The 20,985-nt window shown below is 38.9% G+C and overlaps 1 long non-coding RNA gene across 1 annotated transcript in view; it reads left to right on the forward strand.

Moving 5' to 3' along the window:
* LOC131503723 (uncharacterized) overlaps nt 1-20,985 on the forward strand; it is a 79,180-nt gene that overhangs the window by 17,663 nt on the left and 40,532 nt on the right. Inside the window, exons 2-3 of the long non-coding RNA XR_009257543.1 lie at nt 5,607-5,675; nt 12,527-12,762. This is a non-coding gene — a long non-coding RNA (uncharacterized LOC131503723). The remainder of the gene's footprint in view (nt 1-5,606; nt 5,676-12,526; nt 12,763-20,985) is intronic.

Below are 20,985 nucleotides of genomic sequence, written 5' to 3' on the forward strand. Positions count from 1 at the left end.
GATGAAAAAGACTTGAAATTCCATTAGAAATTAATTACTGTGGTTTAAATATTGTTTTTTTACCTCCACACCTTCTTTGAAACACAAATACCCCTGAGCAAAGTGACATGCTAGTCCTCTGATGTTTTACTGTGAATGGGTTTATCAGATCATGATGCCATGTGACATTAATGAAAGGGAGGAGAAACTAAATGGAGGTAAATTGTTGCAGAAAGGGAGGCCAGAACACAGGAGACCAATTTGATGCAAGTAGTTTCCCCATGGCTGCTTTTGTAAGGAGAACCCTGCTCCAGCTGTTATAGTCATTCCCGGGAGCACCTGCAGCTTTTGGAAAGTAGCACAAATTAGGGGAAAGAGAAGAAAGGTAGTTGGAGAGTGGACTTTTTTATTCTGACCTAGTTTTCTATTAATAAAATGTATTTATTACTTACGCAACATTTTTCCCAGCAGGCAAATTATAACTAACAACATGCAATTTTAAGCTAACATTCTTTTTGCTAAAGGCCTCAGTCATAACAGGTGCTATTAAGGGTAATAAGTACTTGACGAGGGAGAAAGAACAATTCTTTTATTGGAACATTTGTGGAAGGTCCAGTCAATGTAGTTAAGAATTATGTCAAGTACCTTATTTTTCTGCTCTCAGGGAAGACCACGATCTGTGAATGATTTTACGGTGCTTGGGTAATAATGAATTCTGGTAGATACAACTGAAACAGTCCTGTGGATGATTATGCCCTTGAAGGTAATGACACTGGGTTTAAGGAAAATGGATATTTACATGTAGGAATTGAAACAAACACTGAACGTTCAATCTGTGGTACTGTATGCTATTAAGTTACTGAAAAGAGAGAGAAACCCTGTACATTCTCAGCTCAGAAAAGAGCGCAAGGAAGAGGAGAGCTGGGAGATAGTACCAGATGGTCACCCTTCCTACGAGCAGTAGTGGTGCTTTGAAAGTCCTCTGGAAGAGCATCAACTCCAGTAAGCGCAGTCCTTGGGCCACTGCTTTTTGCTTTCTTCCTGAGCCTGGGTGTCGGGGGTGCATGGAGTTGGAAGAGGGGCAGGGATGGGCTGCTGCTCAGATCTGCCACGTCTAGCATTTGCAGCCTAAAGAATATACGACCATTGTAAGAGTCATTTATCGTAGGGGCACTTGATTGGTTTTAAAAATAGACACTATTTTATTTAGCTGTGAAAGCTCCCTTCTGGGCCCAAGGGCCGTACAGTCTTATTAGCAACCAATTTAAGTTCACATTGATACCAGGTTAGTATCACTCATTTCTTTAGCACATTGAGTGCCTACTATGTGCCTTATTCCACAGCTGGGTATGCTGTTGTGAAAAAAACCAACAGAGTTTCAGGATTCTCAGAGCTTATGTTTTAGTGGGGGTGATATACTGTAAACAGTACATAAAGATAGAGAGGTTGCTTTTAAAAAAATAGTCTCTACCTTGGAGGATGTAATTAGACAGACTAATATATCAGCATATACTTAACAGATAATCTAGAAAGACAGTATCAGTAACTTAGAGGACCTTTGTGGATCTCCAGTCGATGTCATTTACCCTGTTATGGGGCATGTTACAGTTGCATCTTTACACTTCAAGCTGACTTGGAAACTTTTTCTTGCTATTGCCCTACCCCTTTCTGATGATGTAATTACTTACCTTACTGGAGAAATTAACATTCTGATGAAATAGGTCACTGTCACATCGTGACTGTTGATTTGTATGCTGTTCTACAGAAAGTAAGAGAACTGAACCAGTCCTCATTGTGACTTTCCATTCCCACTTTTCAGCTCTCAGATAACATCTTGAAAAGTGGCCTCTGGCCCCTCTTACCCCTCTTCCCCCAGTTGTTTTTTTGTCTCCTTGGTTTATCCCATAGTGTTTATAAACAAGAAGAGGAGGTAAGAAAAATATGTGAATAACCATGAAAACAAGGCAGAAGGTGTAAAATGCTACAAATAATTATAAATAGTGTTAAGTAGATTTAGTAAAAAAGAAGTCACTTATCTTTTTTTATTTCATATTTTAAAAATACTGAATCCTTGGAAAAGATGAGGTCTTATACATCTATATCTATATCTATATCTATATCTATATCTATATCTATATCTATCTATATGTATCTTTGAATCATTGGACAAGAAAATAAAGGTCTTGAAATGTTAACAAGATTTATGAACACAGGAACAAGGTCTTATAGAGGCGATTGAAATATGTGACAAGCATTAGCATTTCAGAGTAGTGATGAGCTATTTGTATAGATTGATGTGGCTAAAAATTAGACAAGGCATATTAAATGCTGAGATCATTCAGGCTTAGGAGCAGCTGAATATGAGCAATTATGAAGCAGTTAAGCCATTAAATAAAACTGAATATCTTGTGAACTGCCAGAGCAAAAAGGCACCTCCGTGTGACCGAGAGCTTTATCACCAACACTCTCGTCTCAAAAACATAAACATTAGGAAATGTTGGTGCCAAGGGCGATGGAGAGGTTCTTTGAAGGCAAATCATGTCACATGTTGCTCAGGACAGCAGTCTCATGCAGAGAAAACCATCTCTAACTGGGCATACCGATTGTGTGAGCAGAATGTGGGGATAAAGGGATTAAGGCCACCGTTTTGGTTTGGGGGCTGATACAGGGTCTGAATGATTCAGACCCTGTGGTGAATGGTTCACCTGGTTTTCGTCATGCTCCTATAATTGTACATTCAGACTGGCTGCCTTCATCAGCTGATCCTTCTTGTGTGAAGGATTGTAAACATGGGTAATGCTGTCTATGTGAAGATGATTATTCTATTCCCGTTCTGCTCTGGTGTTAGGTGCTTTAACATGAGAGGGTTTCAAGAACACACTATGTGAGGGGAAATAATCCTTAAAACATCTGTTCTTTCTCCAGTCCCTGTGACTTGGCTATACCATTTGATAGTAAATAAGATTATTCTGTGAAGAATAAGCTGAGGCAGTTTCAGAATGGATCTGCCCCCATGCAGTAATGCTGTGTCTATATGCACAAGTCGTTTGAATGGCTTAATTGGTTGTCAATAAAACATCTAATATTTATTAGGAATCTGCCATGTGTTAGGCATGGGGTAGGCACGTTTACATATTTATACAGGAGAAACAGGGCGTCGGAGTAGAAAGAGCACAATTAGAGCTTAAGTCTTGGCATAGCTTTTAACTAGCTGGGGCAACTAAACAAGTCATTTAAAACACTCAAGGGTGCCTGGGTGGCTCCGTCAGTTAAGCATCTGACTTTGGCTCAGGTCATGATCTCCCAGTTCGTGGGTTTGAGACCCATGTTGGGCCCTGTGCTGACAACCCAGAGCCTGGAGCCTGTGTCAGATTCTGTGTCTTCTTCTCTGTCTGACCCTCTCCTGCTCACACTCTGTCTCTTTCTTTCTCAAAAATAAATACAAACATTTAAAAAACTAAAACACTCAACAAATGTAGAAAAGGAAAGCAAAGTCTCTAGATCTGTATTTATTTTGCTGTTTAAAAGTATGTGTGTGTGTGTGTGTGTGTGTGTGTGTGTGTATGTGTGTGAGCATGTGCATCTGCGTCTGGAAGAGATTATCTTTCATATTCCCTCCAGCCCTAAAGTTCTATGGGCTGTGCATGTATACAGCTTTATTTATATTTTTGACCCTTCTGCTTTTTCTTGGAAAATATACTTTCCATTTGCTGTATTTTCTTTCTTATACATCCAAGTCAGTCATCAAATTCCACTTTGATTCTTCTTTGAATTCTCTCTCAACTATCTTGCTTTCAACCAGTCATTCTGTATCAGGAAGCCCAGTGGTTAGAAAAGCAGTCTGTAGAGTAGAGTAGATATAGGTTGCAATTCTTCCTTTACGGTTTGTAGCTGTGTGATCCTATGATCCTGTGATCTTTGCTATTTATTGAAAGTGTTTGAAATTCAGCTTCCTTATCTGTAAACAGGAATGGTGATTTCTAACTCTCAGGATTGCTGTGAATATTAAATGAAAGAGTGCATACAAAGTACTTAGCAAAGTGGTACAGAAAACTCAATGTTAGCTAGTCCTTATACTGCTACACTATTAAAAGTAGCAGTTGTGGAACTGATTTCCTACCATCACCACCGTTGTTTTCATCCTACCATCCTTTTTCATTAGACTGGTTTGCTACAACAGCCCTGTAGCTGATGTGCTAACACCATTCATAGAACATGTACTATGAGAAACAACTCTACAACAGGGTAGACTCTCTCTGTGTTTCATTTTGGAGAGTTTCTGTCATTTTAGATCCAGGTTTATTCATTTTATTCCTGTGGCGTCTAATCTGCTATTTATTTCACTCAGTGTATTTTTCATCTGATTGCATTTTTCATCTATAGAAATTTTAATTTTTTTGGAGCAAGTCTCCTTGACTTGCTCATGGTTTCCTCTACCTTAGTGGTGCTCAACCAGAGGTAATTTTGCCCTCGAGGAGACAGATGAAAATGTCTGAAGACATTTTGCTTGTCACAGGGGAGCATGGGGAACGCTACTGGAATCTAGTGGGTAGAGGCCAGGCGGCTGCTAAACATCCTATAGTACACAGGACAGCTCGCTCAATGAAGAATTATCTGGCTCCAAATGGCAGGAGCACCAAAGCTGAGAGACACTGCTCTACCTTGGATAAATGGAATAGAGTTGTGGTATTTGTTTTAATATTTTTGCCCACTTGTTCCATCATTTGTGTCATTTCTGAATCTGTTTCTAGTCATTGTTTTTCTCCTCATTATGCTTCTTTGCATGCTTGGTGATTTTTCATTGGATGCCAGTTACTGTGAATTTTATCTTGTTGGGTGCTGAATATATTTTGCATTCTTTTAAATATGCTTGAACTTTGTTCTGGACACATTTAAGTCACATGGAAACAGTTTGATCCGGTAGGCCTGTTTTAAAAATTTGCTAAGTGGAGTAACCTTCCGTCTAGGAATAATTTTTTCTCACTACTGAGTCGATAGCCTTCTGAGTCCTCCACCTGATGCTCTGTGCATTATGTTTTCTACTGTGGTGGGGGCAGGGGAGAAATGGAACTATTTTCAGATGTGTGTGAACTCTGTGGATTGCTTCTTTTCAGCCGTCTTTACCTGTCCTCAGTAATTTCCTCACACATACATGTCCTGGTCAGCTGTCAGGTGAGTACTCAGAGAAACCCTCTGTATATCTTTCGAACACGAGATTCCCCTCTCTGGTACGGCGTGCTGTGAATTCTACCTACTTGGCCTCCCTTCTTAGTCAGCTCTATCTTCTCAACTCAGGGAGAAAGCCAGGCTCTGTTTGGGTTTCCTGTCTCCATTATAGCCTAGATACTCTCTCAAGGCAGTAAAAGGGAGCAGTCGAGGTAAAACTCACCTGGTTTGTACTCTTTCACTCAGGCATCACTGACCTGTGCTTCCTATTGTCCAATGTCTGGAAACTAGTGCTTCATATGTTTGGTCTGTTTTGTAAAGTTACTTAAGGTGGGAGGGTAAATCTGGTCCCTGATACTCCATCAGGGTCAGAAGTAGAAGCTTGCAGTAGACTTTTAATAAAGGTACACAGACAGTGCTCTATATTATATTTAAAATAGAATCTCATTTTGTTTCCACAGCTGTGCTTCTAGAAACATATTCTATCTTCAGAATCAAACTGGCGTCAGTGCTGAGATCTAAGCCACAAGGTATGCATTTAGCAGAATAACCTCTGAACTCTTCCATGTTGCTTCTCTTCTGCTCTCTCTCTCTCTGTATCTCTCTCCACGTGGTGTTCTTCTCTTGAGAATGTACTTCAGGGCTTCAGCTGTTCCATTTTAAACCTTTTACCCTCCTGTATCTTATTACTTGCTCAATTAATTTGGAACTTTTTTGGTTGCTCTTGGCCTTTTCTGCAGTCAGGTCCTAAAGTTTATGTACGGCTCAATAATTCATATGTCTGTTTGTTGGTTACAATGCAATTTAATGGTGTATTTATATTGCTGTATTTATTAGCTTTGAAATTCCTAACAGAGGTATCCATTTTCTGCCCTCAGGGCATGCTCACATTTTAATTACCACTCATGTATTAAAGAATATTTCTTTACATGTTTTCTAGTCACTTTTTTTTTCTTAAAGACTTTCATTAAGATATGTTTATTGAAGAGGATGGGGGCTGGAAATATAATGAGAACTGGGGAATGAAAGCAAAATAAAATACTACTGAGTCCCAAGTTTCAGTGCTTGCCAGCTGTGCCATTACTATTTCTCTTGGTGGCAGGATATCTTCAGATTTTTCCAAAGCTAGAGAAATGTTAGCTCTTCATGGCTTGTGGTCACTAGCCTGGAAGTTACTAATCCTGATGCTGTTATACTGTAGCTTGAGTGAGCTTGATCTGGTTAGGGGCTTGTTATGCTACTCCACATAGTATGATGCTTGACAATAAAGCCCAGGATTTAGGTTGAGTGGCTCATAAGATTAGAGATGGGAAATGTGGAGTCTTTCATCTTTTGGTTCTTAATTCAGAGCCAATCAAGAAGTCATTGGATTTAATGACCTCCAGTTAGAGGATTCTGTGAAATAAGCTGTTGCTGTCAATCCTATTTTTAATGGACAAGAATCCCCATAATTCAGTGCCACATGGTACCCTTTGTTCTATAGGGTTGATAAATGGGCTGTGAATTGATGGTTTCTGGAAACAATTTCTCCCTCCCTCCTCAGAGCTTAGGCAATTTGATAGGATAAACTATAGAAGTGTAACCAAACTTTATTACTGATCTAAATATGTTATTTGGAGTTGTTCCAGGATTTGGGGCTCATGTGGAGAATGGGGCCGCAGTAGGAAGCGAATACTATGCAAATCAAAGGAAGTTAGGATCCACCATTGACCTAATAGCTTAGGGAGCACTATGGAAAAGCATCAGCAGTTTCCAAGCCAGGGAACCAACTCTTTATTCCAGGGTATAGCAGCTGTTTGAGCTGCCAGCTTGAGGCCAGGAGGTCAAGGCCAAGAAGATAGTAAAACACTGAATACGTACTTGAATAGCAGCCTGAAGATATTAGCAATAGAGAGGTTAAAACTGAGGCTCCCCCTCTTGACAGAAAGTCTCTTACATTTTTCCTTCCAGTGGGTGTAGATGAGCCAATTTAAGAGAATAGCATGTAGATTGAACAGTATGATGCAAAATGACAACAGGTTATGACAAATGGCAAGAGGTCCCAACATACTTGGATTTAAATCACTTGAATTCAACTCTATCCACTTGGTGGAAAAAAGAGAAGAAAAAAATAATCTAAATGGAGTGGATGATTCTGCTTGCCTTTTCATCCAATAAATGAGCAAGAGATAGATGTGAACCCAAGTTGTTTCCTGAGTTGGTCTCAGTCCTTATGTGCTTCTTACACTGAGTACTTCTATGCACAATGATTCAAATGTTTAAGGAGACTTAATTTTAACAACAACATGTCACTAAAAGCAAGCTAAGAACTTCACCTGGTGCTCGGTCAGAGAAGGAACCGGGAGAAGGGGTTATAAACCTTCCTAATAGATTTTTTCCCAATGGTAATTTTGATTCTGTGAGTTTTGCTTCTAGTGCTAATCCTAGAACCTGATTTCCACAAAAGATGCAACTACAATAGAATGGCATAATATCTGGCACATGGTTGGCACTCGACAAATATTGGTAAATTGAATGAATGTATGAATATTAGATATACTTATATGAGCAGAATGACAGGCAATCCTTTTCTAGAATATTTAATAGCTCTGCTAGAAATGTCTCTGTGAATTGCCCTAGCTACCATACATATATGGGTCTCATCTGTATGTCTTTTAATCGATCAATAGATCAATTTATCTAAAATTTAGGTGTAGCTACCACAACTCTTTAGTACTTTGAGTACTAAAGAATGATCTTGGTAAAATTTTAGTAAACTTTGAGTTGTAATACTGAGTGGTAAGTGTTATATTTTGTGACTTGCTCATCTTTGAGTTTAAAAAGAAATATCTGTCATTAAAACAAAATAAATCAAAGAACGTTGTTGAAAACATATTGTAGAAATAGTCCATGTAGGCAGAAATTCACCTTGAGGTGAGTACTGGAACAAGGACCAACAATTGAATTGTAAGCCTTCCATTGGCCTTCCTAGCTGACTGACCATGGGTAAGCTGTAATCTTTCCATTCTCACTTTCCTTTTCTGTAAAATGAATGGGTTGGATCAGAACAAACTCTGAACTCTTTAGACTTTAAACATTCCATAATGAGTTTGAAAAAAAAATCATTGAAAATACTTTAGCAGACGAAAAGATTAAGGGATTTTTATTAGACTTCTTTCCTTTTTCAGAGATCTCTAGCATTGTGATTTGGTATTTACAGAAGGGGCCAATCTTCAGAGCAAAGATTTCTACCTTAATACCTAATTTGCACCTCTTTAGAAACATTCAGAAATACTATTTGGAAGTCTCTTCTTAATTCTATAGTGGTTCTTAAATTTTATGATGCATAAATATTAGCTAGGAGGTTTGCTAAAAATGTGCATTCTGGGGTGAAGCCTAGAAATCTGAATATTTATGAACATCCTAATTCTGAGGTTATGGTCCCTGAGCTCATTTTAAGAAATACTGATTTAAGGTATAAATACAATTGTCTTTGGATAGGAAGGGGCTCAAGAAATAATCAAGTCTAATCTATCCTCAAAGATAGTTTATTCTCAAGGTCCACCATAGAAAGGTATTATACAAAGTTCTACTTTTATTTATTTATTTATTTATTTATTTATTTATTTATTTATTTATTTATATTTTAGAGACAGAGTGTGGGTGAGGGACGGGCAGAGAGGGAGATACAGATTCTGAAGCAGTCTCCATCTCTGAGCTGTCAGCACAGAAACCGAAATGGGGCTCAAACCCATGAGCTGTGAGATCAAGACCTGAGCCAAAGTCAGCTGCTAAACCAACTGAGCCACCCAGGCTCCCATACAAAGTCCTACTTTTAATTTATTCATATCTTTAAGAATTCCTTCTTTGTGTTGAACCTAAAACAATCCTGTTTCACTTTTATGGTTGCTTTTCTTTGTTGGCCCCAATACTTCTAGTAAAAATTCTTATGGGATCATGAAATCTTGGAATTGAAAGTGACACCAAGGGATGGTTTTATTTAAGTACTCTGATTTTTGGCTGGACTAGAGTAAAATAAATTTAAAAAAAAATCGTGAAATGATTAGAAGGCTAATATAAAAAGATTTGCTCAGCAAAAGACCCTAAGGGCATTTTGGAACACACAAAAAACTAGACAAAAATGAGGAAGCAATTAGAGACATTTCAAGACACAGAGCATTCCCAGTTAACTATCCTTAGGGAGTCATCTTTAAATGTAAGCGACTGCCTGGAAGGTTGGTAGGTAAAAGGTGAGTAAGTAAAATCTGCCCTTAGGGATTTGTGGAAATGTAGATGGGCCACAGTTTGAGTAGAAGAAGGCAAGTGAAGAGAATAAGTCTTATGACTCTTACCCACTGATACTTGGTACCATTACGCCTCCAGTTAGCTAGTGCCTGGACTTTATAGATGGTGCCTAATGACCTAAGAATTGTTTTCAAAGTCAAGCATGGCTCACAGCTCTGCCTTAGGGTATGGTGGAGGGTGGGAGGTGATGGTAGAGAAGACGAGTTTGTCAATACCTTTTGTCATAAGCATGTGTGGGCTTGAGCCTAAAAGTTGTGTTGTTTATTTTGGCTTCCTTGCCACCTTCCTGTAGTGAGAATGCTCTCCAGAGGTTTCATCATCTCTCAGAGGTTACTGAATGTCTGTTCTTTGTAGTATCAGAGGGGATGATTACAGGCAGCAACATTCTGGCTTTCACTCCTTTGCCCTTCTGACCCCAACAAATGTGTCCCATGGACAAGTCCATTTTTACTCTCTAGTCTGAACTTCATCTTTGATTTTGATTTGAACAACATCACATAATAGAAGAAAATGGAGTTGGAATTGAGAGCCATGCTTAAGGAAAATAACAGAAATTGATCAGATAAGGCTGGCCTAGGACGTCCAAAGTAAACTTCAGTTTTGCCAGAGTTTCAGGTTGGTGTTGTCAGAAAGCATTTACCACCTCCCTTGTTCCTTTTTTCCCCCACTAGTAAAGCAAAAATCACATTATTAATATTTTTTAATTGAAGCACAATTAAGAGAACTCTAAAAAGACACATTTTGCTGGTTTTTAAAATACTATATGTGAAGTCATTCAGTTTATTCTTTGTTCTATAGCTCTGAATTTATTCAGAATTTATTCTCTTGATAACTTGTTCAAATAATTTTAAAGTTTGGGTTGAATTCAAACAAATAACTTGAATAAATAATTTCCAACTGGATGGTTTCCCCCAATCCCTTTTTTTGAATGAAATAAAAATTGTCTCAATTGTAATAATAATGGTATAAAAAATAAATGGTATTTAATTCAAATTTATTTGATAATCAATACTAAGGAAAAGATCCTTTCCAAAGAAAAAATCAATAACCTCAAACTCAAGACATACTTTTCCAGAAATTTCTGAAGCCCGACTAGGTCATATGTTCCTTATCTCTGCTCCTACAGCTTCCCATGGATACCTTTGTCATAAATTTTACTAAAGTACTATAAGACAGTAGTACAGCAGGAAGGGCCAGTGTATAAGCTAAAACCTAAAGCCTGAAGTATAATCCAAACTCCAGCATTTACTATCTCTGTGATTTTAAAAAAGTTAATTAACTCCTTTAGACTCGGTTTCTTCATCTGTCAAATGAAGATATCACTAGTATTTACCTCATACTCCACACATGAGGATTAAATGAGACAATCCATGTAAAGTGCTCAGAGCACTGCTTGGCATATATCAGATGCTCATTAAAAGTTAGCTAGCTATGATAATTGTCTGGTCCCTCCTCTATACTGTGAGTTCTCACAGAACACAATTTATATGTCAACATTCATGTTTATTCCTGAAGTTTGTGGCATATATTCTCTACTCCATAGATGCTGAATGGCAAGATGCTTTACTCTTGGTGACACTGTGGAATCCAGTTTGCAAATGGAATTAAACAAACACAAACCCTCAAAGCTAATATTGTGGAGTATCCACACAAGGAAGCCGCAGATACATTATCTCCAACATTACATTGTGTGCAGTAGGGACAACAATGGAGCTTTAACAACAAATCTGCAATGGTTCTCTACCTTCTCCAGTTTGTGCTAAATATACACAAAATTTTAATACTTAGGAGAAGATTTGCAATTTGCCAAGTCGACAGAAGACTGCAAAAAGATTATGGAATTTTGGTGCTAAGAGGGCTCTAATCCTCTCATTTCATTGATGTGACTTTGTGCCTACTGGTCCCTGTGGTTGATGCTAAGACACATAAGTAGTCATTAGAATGTCTGGAACCAATACCAAGGACACCCGGTTTCTTGGAAAGGCTTTTGTGAGCAAACTTGCATAACCGAGGATAGTATGAGAATTTACTGGGTAATCCTAATGAACAACAACAAAAAAAGGGAGATGGGGTTATAAAAAAGCCTGCTAAAAAATCTTTGACTGAATACCCCAAGCAGCAAACTCTATCGCCAGCAAGGTGCTGGATTGCTGTGGTGTAGCAGAACAGTTTTGACTTTGAGGTAGAAGGATAGTGCTGCTTAGTGGTTTGGAGCCTTGGCCGTGGAGTCAGAAAAACCTGGGTTCTAACCCCAGCTCTGTCCTTTACTAGTTCTGGATCCCTGGAAACTTAAATTTTCTCTTTGTTATCTCAAGTGTATTTATTTATTTTTTAAAAGTTTATTTATTTATGAGAAATAGAGACAGCATGAGTGGGGCAGGGGCAGAGAGAGAGACACACACACAGAATCCGAAGGAGGCTCCAGGCTCTGAGCTGTCAGCAGAGAGCCGGACATGGGGCTCAAGCCCACAAACCGTGAGATCATGACCTGAGCTGAAGTCGGAAGCTTAACCGACTGAGCCACCCAGGTGCCCCTCTTTTCTCAACTTTAAAATGCATACAATAGTACCTACTTCCTAGAATTGTTTTGAGGATTCTCTGAGAAAATTTATATATTTAGTATATAATATTCAATAAGTGACATATGTAGCCTTTGAAACTTCATTAGATTCTCTGAGCCTCAGTTTTCATATCTGTACATTGGCATAATAACCTGTAATTTGCAAGACAATTGTAAGAATTAAACTTTCAACAAATGTTCTTTTGAACATACCTACAATCTGGGTGTATTGGCTTCTTTCCTACTTTCTTCTGTCTCTTTGGCCTGTGTTTCCTCCTTCATCTCTTCTCCTACCCAAGGATCAGGACCTTACATTATCTGCTGGTGGTCCAATGTTCCTTATTGATCTGACAGTTCAAACCTAACTTTCTTGTTAGTGCCCTGTGCTTCTGTTTTTATTCTTCTGGTCAAAAACTCACAATTCTTTTAGTGTTCATCTTACATGAGTATCAGTAAGGAAAGCAATCTGATTAAAGCAATTCACAGTCTACGTGTAGATAACTGGTAAATTAACTCAGAGACATTTGTGTTTTACAGCTCATGCTAGGAGAAATATTCTTACCTTGAAAAAACACATACAATTTATTAAATCAAAGAAATCAGCAACAGCTGTGTGGAAGGTAAAGATAAAGAAGAAATAATTTGTGGAAGAAATATTTTGGGACAGTACACTTTCCTCCTCTGGCAACTTTCCCTTAATACATACAAAAGAAAGAAATGGGTCAGCATCCCCACTCCAGAATGGTTGCGTAAGCAAGAGGAGTCTTTTAAAGGTGAGAGTGGATGTAGGTATTTAGATTTGGGTCTCTCGTGGGCCTAAGTGTCTCCTGTTCATGTGCCTTCTCTAGAGATATAGTCTGTGAGATCTCATTTTTTTTTGAGACAGCCCCAAGTACCGAAAACATAGACTTTTTTTTTTCCTTGAGAGCACAATGGAAGCCTCTATTTTTATCTTGGCTGGAAATGAAAGGGAATGCTTCCAAATGTTTCAAATCTTCAGATGTCTTTAGTTTGGATGGAATAATATGAAAGATGAAGGCTGGCTGGGATGTGATTGAAGTCTATAAAGTCACGAAGGGTCTGAGCAGGGTGAATACAGATTTGCTCACCAAATCTCTGAAAGCTAAAGCCAAGGGCAATGCCTTAAAGCTTAAAGAGTGGACTCTTTGCACTTAATTGCACCTTAACAAACATTCCTTTAGTTACAAAGAAAATAGAGTAGAATTCGAAGAGGCTGATGGGGAGTTTACCTCGAGAGGCGCTAACTGGACATGTGAGTAAACTCTGGGAGAGTTTAGGTTTATGTTCTGCATCGAATCTGCAGCTGAAAGGCTTGGATTAGAGAATACTTCAAGAGTCTCTGACATCCTGTGGCTTTGTATGTGATTAGTGAAAAAATTATGGGGTGCTTCTGGGTGCGTCCCTACCTTTCAGAGGCTGACATGGTATAAGAATATAAGTTCCTTAGTGTCAAAATTGGAGACTCCCTACTGGATCCAGAGTGTCTCACCTTTGCAGGTCCTCACTTCTCATGAGGTGAGTTTATCCAGGGGGAAAGTAATTTCTGAATTCTTAAACTAATTGTTGAATTCTTAATTGCCCACATTGTTATATGAAAAAGCAGAAGAGAATGTCCAAACCCTTGAGATTTATCAGATGCTCCTAATGAAATCATATTAGTATTAGCAACAAAACAGACACATTTAGTTAAGTTCCAATATATTTGTTTCTTGACCTGCCATGATTCTATTAGTTTTAAAAAACACAGTGCTCAACTCAAAATGGATTGTTCTCTTGTTATAGCAAATGTATATTGATTTGATTAAAAATGCATTAATTTCTTTACATTTCAATAACAGTGGATTTTTTTTTTCAGAAAGAAAGGGCTGGAAAATGTGTAGTCATGTAACCTGATAATCTCAGATAAGTGGTATTTAATATCACTCAACAGGAAATTTTTTCCCTTATACTTTTAAAGCAAAAATCTCCAATATTAAGTAATGTATGTAGTGCATATGAAACATTTAGAAGAAAAGAAACCTCTCTAATTTAACTCAAGGTCATATGAACATTGTCAGAGCAAAGAGGGAGCTGTGAAATTATCCAGGGAACTTGAAACAGTCTAGACAGTCAATCCAGATCATTTAAAAAGATATGTTAAAGATGCTCATAAGAATAAGAGAGTTCTGCTAATATGAAGACACAGTTTGGGGACAAATCAAGTTTTGTTCTGTTTAAGAACTGGAGGTCTTACTTGCAATTCATTTTATTAGAAACATATATGCTTAAAATAGTTCCAAAGATAGGAAATTATTTAATAACTTAATATGTTTTATTCGTTTATCATGCACACACATATAGCCATAGAAATAGCCTTAGAAATAACCTCAGGGTACTCTCATTAAATCTCCCATTGACTGTATTTAGGCAAGTCCTTTATTCTTTTTAAATATTTTTCATTTGTAAAATGAAGACATGATAGCTGAAAAGGCAGAGAATAGATCATCTCCACGTATGGCTTAACATAAAATTGAATAAACTATGTCTATGTACCTTTACATCATACAGACATAACACAATGTAAGTCTGCAACAGTTAGCTAATTATATAACTGGGGGAATAAATAGCAAATTAATAAATTATGCTTTTGTTTACTCTTCTGCAAAGGATAATTGCTCAGTAGCTCAAGCTTCCAATTAGTGGGAACTCATTCAATGATTGTGGAATTGAATTGATTGTGACCCATATCACATAAAAATGGGCTTGAATTCTAGCAGATATGCTTGAATTTCACAAATCTTGCATTCCACACTAGGGAAATCAGCCTCCAAAAGTATTTTCACTATTTTCATGGCTTGGATAAAGGTGGTAGGTTTCACTACCAAATAGCTATCTTTGAGAACAGAAATATAAACAAAATCACAGCTTGTATGTGAACTGATTCTCCTTTCCAATGCAGACTGAAGGCCAAATGTGTAAATATACGTTAGCAGTGCGAAGGCTCTCTTTCAGACAAACTGACATGCTAATTCTGCCAGGAGAATGTCACACACTTGCCTTTCTCTCCATTCTCAACATTGTCAACATTTTCATTGCCATCACCGCCCTGAAATTACTCCTGGATGACTTCTTTGCCCCCACCTGAACTGTTCAGCACAGTAGTCACTAGCCACTGTGGCTGTCGAGCCCTTGAAATGTAGCTAATTCAAATGGAGCTGTGCTTGACATGTAAAATACACAGCGGGGTTCAAAGACATAGTATAAAAAAAAATAATGTAAAATAATGTATTAGTTTTTTTATGTTAATTACACATAGAAATGATAGTATATTGGATACACTGGATTAAGTAAAATATTTTAGCAAAATAAATTTCATCTCTACTTTTTAAAGTGTGGCTTTCAGAAGATGTAAAGTTACCTAAGTGGGCCCACATTAGTGGTTCATGTTTTATTTCTGTTGGATAGCGTTATTCTTAAGTATATGCTGAAAATGAATCGTTGCCACACACTCTTTCTCAGAAACTTTCAGTGGTATTTGAATCCATCCACATAACCTACATGTCCCTTTTAGCTTTCAAGGCCATCTCTAGTCTATACCTTTCCTATTTAACTGTTTTAGGAGGAAATTCCCTCTTCCCTCCTTGATCGTGTTGTTTGCTGTCCTTTTTCTCTCCTTCCCGGCTTGTGCCAAGACTCTGAGCAGTTTCATTCATCTCGCATTCACTGCTTTTACTGCTGGGCTCTGGGGCTACAGTCCCTCCCTCTTGGAAAATACAGTCTAGAGGAAGAAAGAAACAAGTAGACAGTAAATGGTAATATAGCTTATTTGTGCCACAGGGGGTGAGAACAGGGAGGAGGAGGGGACACAGATGGGTCCCAACTCAGGTTCAAGAGTTTAAAAAAGACTTAGCAGAGGAATTGAAGTGTGAGTTGAAGCCTGAAGAATGAGTAGAGTTGACTGGGCAAATGTCAGGTGAGATGGGGGAAGAAATGGCCTTCCAGGCAGATAGAAATTAGACCAAGGCCAGGATGTGAGAGAACACCAAGTCTCTTAGTGAGATGAAGAAAGCGATATAGGTGGGAAAGGAGACAGTAAATTGAAGCCATAGGTCAGAGCTAGCCATGGGTAAACCATGCCAGGGAGCTTGGTCATGTATACACTTTTGTATTTCTCTCTTACCTGTCTGCTATGGATTGATTCCATTCATGGACCCACATCTCAGCCTTTTCTGTATCCTTGCCCCTTGTCTCATGACATTGGAGTACTTCTCACTAAATAGGCAAAGTCTATTTTCCACCCTTCAATCTGGATTTGGACACGTGACTTGCTTGGCTAATAAGATATTAGCAGATCCTATTTAAAAAGTGCTTGTGCATTTTGCCTGTGCTTTTGCACTCTACTGTTGCCATGAAAAGGACATGCCCAAGATAGCCTGCTGGTCCCAGAAGGGGAATGAAACACTAGTCACCCTTGTCAAACTAGCTAAGGCCATACTTGACCAGCCTATAGACAACCAACCCCTAGACATGTGAGAAAAGCCACCCAAGATCAGCAAATTTACCTAACAACCCCAGATATGTAAATACTAAGTGCTTACTTTGCATGATTATTTGTTATTCAGCATTTTTTGTGGGAATGTATATCTGATACACCAGCCAACTAGTTTGTGTGCTCCTTGAGGGCAGGACCATGTCCTTTCTATCTTTTTTCCAGTGCTCAAAAAACAAGTAGCAGTTGATAGATTTAAACTTTTTTTGGGTTGATCAAAGATTTCAGTGCCACAGTTTTAACGAAAAATGGGAGATTTCTCAAGGTAATGTTAATGACCTTGCTAAAGCTTTCCATCGAGGAGAAAGATAGCACCTAATTCTCCTTCTTTACTCTATTAAAGACCCCACTGGCAACCCCTGAGGGAGGAAAGATGAGGAAGCTAAGTGTGATTGCTTTGTGGGTTTTCTGTACCAAGGAGAACCCCCCCCCCCTCCTTGATCCCAGGGTGCCAGTAGGATTTAGGATACATTATAGGGGGGCCTACACAATTTTTAAAAGCAGCTGACATAGGAGAAATGTCCAGTACAACTTCTGGAATGTAAATCTTATTTGACAGTTTTTCTAGAATGCCCGTCCTTCCCAGTAAAGCTTGGCTCTGAGAGATGCTAAGTAGACTGCCAGAGAAAATTGCTGAGCTTCATGGACTTTGGTCAGGTGGGTCAGAGTTGATGGCATTGTGTCATAGTCATTTTCCATCACCACAGGAGAGAGGGAGGCTTCTCAAAAGATCCAGCTCCACTCTATTTTGTGTAGCTGTACTTCAGAATGCCACTAGACATCTAAGAACTGATGTTAGTCTCTGCTTCAGATCTCCTAGAAAACTTTCCTAGATCATCAAGAGTTACTGAACATCTAAAGTCCTTTCTTAAGTCTCTCTCTCTCTCTCTCTCTCTCTCTCTCTATATATATATATATATCACACTAAGAAAGGCACACATAAGCAGATGTGAGGAATATTGGTCCACTTTGTGGAATCAGTGCAGTGCTGCGGTCTGAAGAATGAAACCACATACCCATGCCTATGTGAGGAAATCCCTGCCCTAATGATGACAGTCTGTCTTGTGAATCAGAGATAAAAAGTGGCTTTGGAGTCACATTTCCTGGGTTTGAATCCAGCTCTGTTACTTATCTGCCACATGATCTTGAGCAGGAAAACTTAAGTCTCTAAGTTGTCTCTTGGTAAATGTCCTCTCTTGGAAGATGGAAATGAGAATAGTTCCAACCTCATTGAGTTAAGGCAAGGACAAAATGAGATAAAGCAGGAAAAGGTGTTGAATTCAGTGTGTGGCATTAGTTCTCAGTAAATGGTCCATTATTATTAGTGATTTTGCACTCTGTTGACTTTGAGAGCCAGGTAGTAGGCAATAGTGGTCCAGCTTGTCCTATAAGAGAATGACTGGCATAACTGTGTCATTCAACAACAGTCGAATCTTTGGGGGAAGCTGAGGTTACCTTAACGGTGGATTGCTTGTTCCATTATGAGGCTTGTGCTGGCTGCAGATGATGCTGTTGTGCCACCATTACTGTCCTCCCTATTGTGGGTGGCAACCAAACTGTTCTAAGAATGTTTTATGCTCACCTACTCCTACTCTCCCAAGTTTGGGCCACAGACTACTAGAAAAGAATTTTGCTCAACGGTGGAAGCTGCTTACCATATTCACTGCTCTTGGATAATTCTTCACTCCCATTGGCTATAGTCTGGCATGATGGTAACTTTGGATGATATAGAGGCTTGGTATTCCAACAGGCCAGTGGCCACAGATGGCTAGTATCAAAGTTTTAATAAGTGCAAGGTATGCCACTGTGAGGGGGTTGTGTGTGTGTGTGTGTGTGTGTGTGTGTGCACGCGCGTGTAGGGTGAAAAGGGTATCTGGCTTTTACTTCTCCTTTAGTTGTTTAGTCTTTCAACACATGTTTACAAAATGTCTACTGTATGCTAGGCACTATGCTTTAAGTTAAGTAGATATGCCTCACTGATGAATTGTTTACAGATTAATTTCTTGATCTTTTCCTGCAAACTGTATTTTCCAGATTCCCACATCAAGTGGCTTCTTGCTAGATTCAGCCAATAGAAGGTACTAGAAAAAGATAGTTGAGCAGGAATAAGAGGAGAAGCAATGGTATTTCTCATTGTGGCTCTCATCTTCCACGTTGGGAAGTGGCTACATGTTCTCTGTGTCCTGCCTCCCACAAGGCATATTCTGTCATGAGTCCTGCTCCCACTAAACAGCCCAGATCTTGGGATCAAGTACAAGTCCTTCCTTTCATTTTCCTTCTAGCCCTATTAGGGGCTTCCTGCTCTTGCTTCACCCTGGAATGTTTCACTCTCAGTTTTTCCACAACTTTGCAACTAGTTTCCTAAATTAAATGCCTTCTGTTAAACTATCTGATGTGGTCTCTGTTTTCCTGACTAGATTTTGAGTGATATGTTCTCAACACTTTACATTTTGGGGGGTGACAGATATTATTCAAATAGCCCTCCAAATGTCTAATGACATTCTGTGATCTGCTATGAAGTACAGGTACAAGGAGGGCAGGTAAACTGGGTGGGAAGCTGTGTTGATATGGTTTAGGGTCTTGCTACTCCAAGTGAGGATTGCAATCCCCTGAGGGCTTGTTAGAGATGAAGATTCTCAGACCCTAGCCAGTTATAACTGGTTAAGAATCAGTATTGTAACAAGCTTCCCATTCAGAGGAGTGATCCAGTGATGGCCTCTAGTTTCAATCTGATTACCATAATGCAGTCCTCCCAGCTGTAGTCTGTTGGGATTGTACAGAATCACTGGTGGCCCTGAATCTCAGCTCCATTCAAACAAGGGAACTTTATAATACCTGCCTCTTGACTCTGCCTGAGCAAACACTGTGGGCTGGACTCTAGGGCCAATGCAAGACAGAGGGTAGAGAGTAGGGTAATTCAGGTATAAAAACCAAAACACTGCCTCTCTGCTGGCTGTTTTGGGATAGCTGGAACTGAGCCCCAGAGGACTGGGTCTTTGAAATGTATTGAAGAATGTTGTGGGAAAGTAAATATCTTCCCCAAAGTGACCATATCTTACATCAGCCAATGTAGGACATTTGATTGCTATAACATTTCCATATCAGTAAACTTCAGATGAGACTCACATGCATTGTTTTCTTAAACCATAGTGGAAGAAGCTTTCAGAAGAGCAGAAATTATACAAATGTTATAGGCAAGTTTTTACCAATAATCTCTTCAAGTTTTTAATAGTTCTGCCCACGCTCCAGACCTAGTCATTGATTTTGGATGTGCTATTTCCTTTGTCATGACCATTACCCAGAAGTGAGAATAATGTAAGAGGAATAGAATCTGGAAGTAGAAGACAATTTCAGGTCCCACTCGTGCTGTTCTGTGGACAGTGCTAACTTGGACCAGTGCCTTAATATTTCTGATACTTAGTTATTTCACATGCCAAATAAAACTGAAACCTACTTACCCATCGGTTTGTGGTATGGTTCAGATGGTATAAGAATGCTCTATAAAGTGAAAGGAAGTAACTGGTGTTTGAAAACTACACTTAAAGCAAAGCAAACTGGCAAAACTGTGGGGAGAAAGTGAAAGGTGTCAACAATATGATTAAAATGAGATGCTTTACAGCCTCTGTGCTTGGGTCAAAGGACTAAAGACTGCACAGTGTCCCTTGTAAATACTTTGTGTGTGTGTGTGTGTGTGTGTGTGTGTGTGTGTGAATGCTAGTCTGTACATCTTTCAACCACCCCTTGCCTCTTGTTTTGAATTTGTGGCTGCTAATACTCACTTCTTTCTTACTTGTGGCCATGCATGTTGAAATTCATTCTATGCATATTTATTGAACACTGACTCTATTCCAGGCACCATTCTAGGTGTTTGAGATACTCTGTGAGCAGAGTGGACCCCAAGCTCCTGTTTTCATGGAGTTTACACTTTAGAAAGCTCAGGTGACCCTTCTGGTTACACTCAAGTCTGTCAAATATCCATCAACTCTGCCTAAGGATGTGAAACCTAGCTGATCCTAGGTGGGGTAAATATGAAGATCCCTATTTCAGCTGCTTACTGGTTGTAATGCTGTTTGTACAGCTCTGATCTTATAGTAAGTAAAAGTGTTCCATATTTACCCCACTTCTGGGTATCTTCATGCTACCCTCCCCTTCTCCCATGACTATGTCAAGTCTACTTCTGATCTCCTGGAATGAGACATTCTGCTTGCATGGGATTTCTTTATTCATTCACTTATTCATTAGTTCACTCATTTCTTCAACTGGCGTATACTGAGAACATTATGCTAGTCACTATGCTAGGAAATGAGGCTATAGATATGAACAAAATAGAGAATGATCCTGTCTTCATGGATCATCCTTTCCAGCAGGGGAGCCAGTAGATACAATTAATTACTCAATTATAATTATGAAAAGGACTACAGAGGGTAAGTTTGCCATATTAATAGAG

The sequence above is a fragment of the Neofelis nebulosa genome, chromosome 2, assembly GCF_028018385.1.
Source record: "Neofelis nebulosa isolate mNeoNeb1 chromosome 2, mNeoNeb1.pri, whole genome shotgun sequence".
In the NCBI taxonomy this organism is placed as follows: domain Eukaryota; kingdom Metazoa; phylum Chordata; class Mammalia; order Carnivora; family Felidae; genus Neofelis; species Neofelis nebulosa.